Source organism: Etheostoma spectabile, chromosome 4 (assembly GCF_008692095.1).
Source record: "Etheostoma spectabile isolate EspeVRDwgs_2016 chromosome 4, UIUC_Espe_1.0, whole genome shotgun sequence".
Classification (NCBI taxonomy): Eukaryota; Metazoa; Chordata; class Actinopteri; order Perciformes; family Percidae; genus Etheostoma; species Etheostoma spectabile.
In genome coordinates this window covers 11,386,909-11,394,852 of record NC_045736.1, presented here as the reverse complement: position 1 = coordinate 11,394,852, position 7,944 = coordinate 11,386,909, and the positions used below count along the sequence as shown (strand labels likewise).

The following is a 7,944-nucleotide window of genomic DNA, read 5'->3' as shown; positions in this document are numbered from 1 at the left end:
CTGTGGATAGGTGGATGTTTGTCTTTTAGGTTACATACAGTATGTTTTTCACATGCAGTATCCATCCTAATTTGATGTGACAGGTCTCTCAAGTAAGCTATTTTGTAATTAATAAATTAATTTTAATTTTTTTTTTTTGATTGGATGAACTATAATTTGCCTAAAGATGATTATTTTGTATTTTGTCGGTCTGATTGATGCTTGTGTTAAGACATAAATCAGACGTTACTCAACAGTTACTCACTACTTGAGTAGTTTTTTCATCAAGCACTTTTTTACTCTTACTCAAGTAATTATTTGGATGACTACTTTTACTTTTACTTGAGTCATATTATTCTGAAGTAACAGTACTTTTACTTGAGTACAATTTTTGGCTACTCTACCCACCTCTACATATGTTACGCAATTACGTAATAAGTAATTAAGTGCCTCTACTCGTACGCAGTACAAGTACAATTTTGACTGACTTGTATTTTCTTTTTTGGGCTTCTTTATACTTCTACTTCACTACATTTTTCAGATAAAATTACTACATTGCATATATCTGACATTTGCATATAAAACATAAAATTAACACCTTTTTGGCTTATGACTAGGGCTGCACTACTTCAGGAATATATGCAATAACATTCTTGAATATTGCAATAACGATATTACTTGCACTAAATAAATTTGATAGCAAAGTGTCTGTGGTTAGTTTGCAGGTGAAGTGAAGATAACACTGTTTGGTTGGTACAACACACTACTGTGCAGATTGATTCTGTGTTTTCAGCTGAGTTAGACCAGACACTATTTGGTTCAAATAGATCAATGATACTGTTTTGCCTAGACCAGGGGTCTTCAATGTTATTTAAGCCAAGGACCCCTTACCTGAACTAGAGACAAAGCAGGAACCCACCTGCTACATATATTGTATAAAATTAAGTTGCATGTTAGACAACAATACAATAATGTGTAGGGAAGGCCAAAGCCTTTATACATACCTTTAATGGAACAATAAGTGCATTCTACAATAACTCAACGCAAGCTTGTGACTTACATACAGTATGTTTCAACACGCATATGTAAGCTGTATGCCACAGTGCATTAGAGAACCCTGAGCTTTTTTTGAATCCCTGTGTCAAATCAATGTGCCCGATCTTGTGAACTTGTGGACCTGGACGACATCCAGTGGGAGCACTGGGAGGCTACAGGTCAAGAGGGATACAAAGAGGGCATGGATATCGAAGCTGGGCGTTCAGTGGAAACAGTCTGGGTACGAAGCAAAAGGGGTACAGCAATGACAGTAGAAATGTGTACATCCAGTTAGAAGAGGTCTTTTGGCAGTGTAACAAAAGGGGCTTAGTGGCTTCAAGAGAGGACAGTGGTGAGGGAAAAGCCTCATACTGGCATGTTCACTATCAGCGGTGCCAGCATGTCAGCCGACAGATGCAACAAATTAATCCTTACCTCCTTCCCTCTGGAATTTAACAAAACAATGCATAAAAACGTTGGCCTTGAAAACTGGCTGTGATAGTTACCTTTGTAGAAAAAAAAATGGTCTTGAAAGAGTGTGTGCATTGTGTCTCTCGCAGCATCCCAAAAATAATTTCTATAGTTTACAGCATTGCAGAAAATCTGCATATGACTGCAGACAATTGAATTGCATTAATAATTCAGAATGTGACCAGCAGTACAATGACTTATTTTCATATGCTGCATGATGTGTGACCACCACCAAGTCCAAACTGTGAATGTGCATATTGGCCTTCTCTTACCCCATAAATCACCTGCTGTTAACACTAAAAATGAGCAACAGCAGCCACACGCTGAAAACAACAAGAGACCAGCTGAGCTCAGCACATACTGCTTGTTATAGGTTAGATTTTACACCGAAATATAGTCAGCAAAATGTACTGAAATGGCAACTATCATCGCTATACAGTCGTGATCACCGCGCGCAGTAAAGAGGATAAAGCTCAAGTTCAAAGTATACGTTATTTTTTAATGTGACTGTTGCACATCTTAATTCCCATGACAACCGCAGCTAGGGATATCAGCGAGTTCTTTGTTTAATCATTCCATCTCCTCTCTCTCTGAAGATGAAAGAGAATTATACAATCGCGGAGAGCGAACAGCTTTTTTGGAGGATGAGGTAATCCATTAGCTAGCATCGCTTTGAATAGTAAAATAGAAGTGAAGTCCTACTTTCTGTTTCTTCTTCTTCTATACCTCAGATTAATTTCATCTACAAACCCTGAGAAACCTCCCTCACCCAGCTCTAATAAGGCACTCAAAATTATATTACTCACTCATCACTAATTATTTTTTGTAGAAAACTGTGCACACACTGTCTGGGAGTTCCATTTTTATCATTTGGAAATCTTCTACCGTTGCCCTGGGCGTTGTTAAGGTAAGACATAAAATGGAAGACAAAATTGAAATCTTGCTTCGGGGAAATGTCCTAATTTTTTTTTCTTTCCTCATTTGAGAGAGAATAATCATATTTAACATATAACCAAAGGGGATTTTGATGTGTTCAGTTGTGAAGCCTTAATTTATCTCACATTCTAATATGGTTTATGCAGCACTCAGTTCCTGTTATTGGGGACTGGCCTCCCAAGAACACAGACAGCATCCAGTCCCCTCAAACAACATGCCATTACATTCAAGCAAAGGAGGAAATACTTGTGGCCCTTTTATAGAGACTGCCGTTTATTACTTCCCATTTCTTTGAAGCATGACCACAATTGTCACCTAAACTTAACTGGTTACCATTGTAACCATGACAACAAATTAGTAATTCCAACCACAATCTTTCCTTCACCGTAACTACCAGTAATTTGTTTTGGTGCCAACACTGAACCAAACCTTAGCCGTAGGGTTGTCACATCATACAACAGACGGTGGTGCACGGCAACTAAGTGCATTCATCTAAGTACTGTACTTAAACTTACCTAAAATGTTGTGATACTTATTATATATTTATATTTGAGTATTTTCATGTTATGGTGGCCTACCTCATACTTCTACTCCGCTACATTGATTTTTAAAGTTTCTGTTTCTAGTTGCGCTGCAAATTTAGATGATTGCTACACAATATAAACTCAACTAATACATTTCAATATGTTATTATAGGTTAATATATAATCAGTGTAAAGTAATTACACATAAGTAATGAAAATGAGCCCCACCTTTACCAGCTGCAAAATGAGCACATCAATAATTATAATCCCATGATATAATATACATTGTTTTCAAATAGGCCATTCTGTGAAATAGGTACTTTTACTTTCAGTACTTTTTTTATGCTAATGCTTCTGTACTTTTACTAAAATACTTTTTGCACTATAGTATTTCTTCTTTTACTTGAACATAATATCGGAATCATTCTTCCACTACTTGATAGTGATTTGTTTCTCAGCAGTGGTTTATAACGGTTTTGGAAAGCACAGACAACTAATGCCGTCCTAAGGAAAAAGGCATTAGATCAGAAGACACTTATTACATTTAGAGGACTTGTTTGTGTGACAAAGTAGTTAGTGTAACTGTGCTTGGCTTTATGTAAAGAAATAAATAAACCTGTGACTGATTTTCTGAGCTGTTACATAAACAATGTGCTTATTTAAGGAATTAACATGTCAGAGCAAACACACCTCATAATCATCTTACTGTAAATGACAGGCTGCACAAAGCCTCACAGCCCACGTTCACACGTCTTTCAGAGCAATTAAATGCTCCACTTCCTCCGGGTCCTGATTTACCTTATTGAGCCTCCTATGTGCTCATCCCCACTTTACAGCAGGCCTCTTTCTCAGCATTACAAGCACAGTCATTATTTGTCATCTGGTGCCAGGATAAACTTAACTAATGCCATGGGAGGCTGTCTCTATCATTTGAACAGGGACATCTGGTCTATCTACAGAGTGTGATCCCCGAGCTTTATGCTAGCTTCAAGAATAGAAGTGACACCTGCTTACCTGGAGAAACGGTCTAAATCAGTTTCTGCTTCAAAGACAGGAGGCAGGAGGAGAAGCGTCCAACGACGGCATGCATGGGAATGAGGCTTCAGCACAATAGGCTCAGTTCAAATTCAATCAGCCCACACAAAGAGGTCCTGCCATTACAATGCATGAATGGACTGATGAATTGACTGGTGTTGTTTATTTCTCTATGAAGTCTCCATCACACTATTGGCACCGACAACTCGAGGACAAAAAACTGCTGTTAGTGCACTAGTCAGACAGAGAGTGGGTGTTACAGCAAGACCAAATGTCAGGCAGGAGTGTTCTTCCCCTGCTCTCTGTTACCACTTCCCCTGGTCCCTTTCAAGTTCTCTCTTTGTCTCTTTTCTGCACAAAGATAAACATTATTCACAATGATGTCCCGGCAGGCACAATAACACATAATAAAGATTGATGCCACAGAGCAGAGGAATCTAAACACCTTGGACTTCACAGAGCAGTTGTTGGGCCTACAGCACAGCAGCCCTCTGGGTCCAGGCTGTTGACCTCTGGGTGCTCCAATAATGGTTGAACAGGCCATGAAGCTAATTAAGGCCAACGAATTGTAATCTTCATAAATGACACTCTCCCATGAAGTTATATGACTGTGTCCCCTAAGGCTCCTATTTGTTTATTAGCTTAATTAGAATGCAATTATATTGAACTCTCATGCAGCAAGCCCCTCTGCTGAACATTTCCATAGCATGCTGAGAACTGAAACAGTAGCTTAGATGTAGAATGGGAGTTCTGCTGTTCAAATGCATTCTGTATAGTTTGCATCCTGAAGCAGATGCTCTCTTGAGTCGCTGTTGGCAAGTTGGAATCTGTTTACATTTATTTACCCTCAAATTAAATTTATCTCAAGTCATCAGCGATCCCAGAGTTTCTCTCTCAGTTGTGTTGCACTCTCTCTGGGCAGTGATGTGAGGAAATTCTTTGACTCCTCTCATCATACAGTATGTGTAATCATTAATTCCGTTGTTGTAGTCCGCATCAAAATTCAAGGCTCCTTTATTTGATATTTTTCATGCACCACATGAACATCTAAATTGTGCTTCTAAAGCCACTAGTCAATAAATAAGTCAGACAGAGGACGGAAATTTTAAATTCTTAATTTTAATAAATACATAAAACAAGATTACACTAAAATCCTCACCAATTAAATAAACTGAGATTATGATAAAATATGGTAAAATTAGTAGTTTAAAATATTCTATAGAAATAGGCTCTTGTTTTCAGGTCACCTCTTCTGATCAAGCAGTCTGATTGCTGCGCGAAAGATGCTTTAACAGCCTAGTTGTCCTCAATTTGATACTTCAGTATCTATTCTCGGACTGCAGTAGTGAAAACATGCTATGTGAGGGATGAGTGGCATCCTTAATGATGTTGTCTGCTCCACACACAGCGCTCAGTGTGGATATCTTCCTTCCAGACGCGGGCAAAAAATATTTTTTCAGCCGTTCTCACTATCCTGTTCAGTTTGTGTCTCTCCTGTGCTGTGCAGTTTCCAGACCAGGAGGAGATGCAGTCGGTGAGAATGCTCTCAATTGTGCCTCTCTAGAACATGGTCATAGACGGGATTGGGAGCCTACAGAGAGAGTGAAGGTGCTGTTGAGCCCATTTAATGACCGCTGTGGTGGACACATGGGTCTCCAGGAACTTGGTGTTGTTAACCCTCTCCACCTGGCAGCCATTGATGGTCAGTGGGAGATGGTGCCTATTCCCATACCTCCTAAAGTCAGTTACCATCTCCTTGGTCTCATTGGTGTTGAGGGCATGATTGTGTTCTTTGCACCAGGCTATCAGCTGCTCCACCTCTTTTTTTTATAGGCCGACTCATCGTTGTTGGTTATGATGCCGACAGCTGTGGTGTCATAGGCATAGATGGGCAACTCTGGCTTGGCTGAGCGAGATAGTTCAATTTCAATTTCAATTTCAATTTTATTTTATTAATAGAAGATTATTATTTATACAAGAGTTATCTCAAGACACTTTACAGATAGAGTAGTTCTAGACCACACTCCAGAATTTACAAGGACCCAACAGTTCTAGTAGTTTCCTCCAGAGCAAGCAACAGTGCGACAGTGCGATATTGAACATGTTTGTGAAGACGTTCTTCAGCTCTTCTGCATATTCCTTTAGCACACGGCTTGGAGTATGATCCGCACCTGCAGCCTTCTGAGGGTTGATGTTGTAGAAAACCCTCTTCACACTGTCAGCAGTCAGCTGCAGGGCCCGGTTGCTATAGTAGCCAGTCCCCACCTTTGTGCTACTCTGTTGTCAGCAACCTCAAACTGTGAGAACAAGGTGTTGAGGTTACCTGGTAGGGAGGGGTCATTGTCCGTTGCCCGTGCAGTTGGCTGGAAGCCTGTATCTGTTTGGAATCCCTGCCATAAGCACCTTGTGAGAACTTTCTTTTCCATACACTCCTTTAGCCTCTCTAATTCCTCCTTTGAGATTGTTGCTTGCTATATTAAACCTCGGTATCCCCAGATCTAAATGCGGCATCACGAAGCCTCAGCAAGGAGAGAACCTTCCCCGTTAGCCACGGCTTACTGGTGGGACGCAGCTTAACAGATTTTCAGTGCACTTGTTTATGTACACAGTCCTCAGATGTTGCAGCCTCCTTGAAGATCCTCCACTGTGTACATTCAAAGCAGCCTTGTAAAAATCGAATAGCCTCCTGCTTTCACTACCACTGGCTCTTGTCTCACTCTATTTGCAGCCCTCAGCAGAATAGTCAAGTGGTCGGAGCTACCAATGTGAGGCAAGGGGGCTGCAGTGTATGCATTTTTGATGTTGGAATACAAACGATCCAGTTTGTTATTACTAGTCTAATACTAGTCATTAATGCTGCCATACACTGCTTTTCCTCTGTTGTGTTTTGCCTCAGGCAATGCAGTATCTGATGATGGTAAAGTGATGATAGGTGTGTGAGATATAAAGCAACCTGATTTCATGAGCTTGGGTCTGTGCATGTTCAGGTGCACTGCAATCAGGAGGAAACAAACAAATAGATTGAATACTGGAGTTGGTCTGACACTGAAAACACGAGTCCATTTGTAAGAATTTCACTGTAGCTTCATGAAGCAGTAAAGTTTGAGGTCGTTGTTTTTCTTGATCCAAGATGCAATACCAGACAGAAAAATACTGATTGATATCAGCGCTGGGTAACAATTCATCTTGGTGGAAACATAGTGACATTTTGGTCAAATGCTGATTTGAGATAGACTGGTAAATTAGCGGGGTTGATATATCAGCCAAGATTATCTTATAGTTATGCTGTATTGCTGCTTATCTCAGCTGATAAATTACTTTGAATTGCAGTACAGAAATGCCAAATATGTGTTTGAGATTATTTAGAAATAGCGTTGCTGTTATTTAGTTTGTTCACTGAAAAACATAGTTCTTTATATCTTCTTTTATCTTCAAAATGTCACACTTCTTAATCTAAATCACATTTCTTTAACCCCTGTGTTGTACCCCTGTGTGTTTTTCCTGAAAATCAACACTTTTGTTGAGGCTTTTTATCAATGTTTTTAACTTTTTTAACACTTTTGAGTTTGTTTTTTTTAAACGTTTGTCACTTTCTTTGACGTTTTCAACACTACGTAACGCTAACTTATTAACTTTAGTTTTACAGTTATTTTTGGAATTTATGGTCAAGAAACCTCATTTATAGGATATTATACCTAATGTTTGAGTTAGAAAAGCAGAAATTAGGAATTATTTAGACTAAAACTAAAGGAATGGATGTTGATGGATAATCAACAGACTGGAATATGTCAACTTTTACTCAATACTATTTCAAAACCACTTCAATTTTTTTTTTCAAATGCCATAAAAGCATTTGAAAGACCCCCCAAAATGAACGAAAGTAGAGAGTTGTACTCGCCAAAGAGCGCTGTGTGGAATCAAACAGGTTATTTCGGGTAGTTAAAAAGAACATTGATATAGGAAA

At 39.2% G+C, this 7,944-nt stretch overlaps 1 protein-coding gene across 1 annotated transcript in view; it reads left to right on the top strand.

The window, feature by feature from the left end:
- grm4 (glutamate receptor, metabotropic 4) overlaps positions 1-7,944 on the top strand; it is a 206,522-nt gene that overhangs the window by 186,407 nt on the left and 12,171 nt on the right. The gene's annotated exons all lie outside the window — the stretch shown is intronic.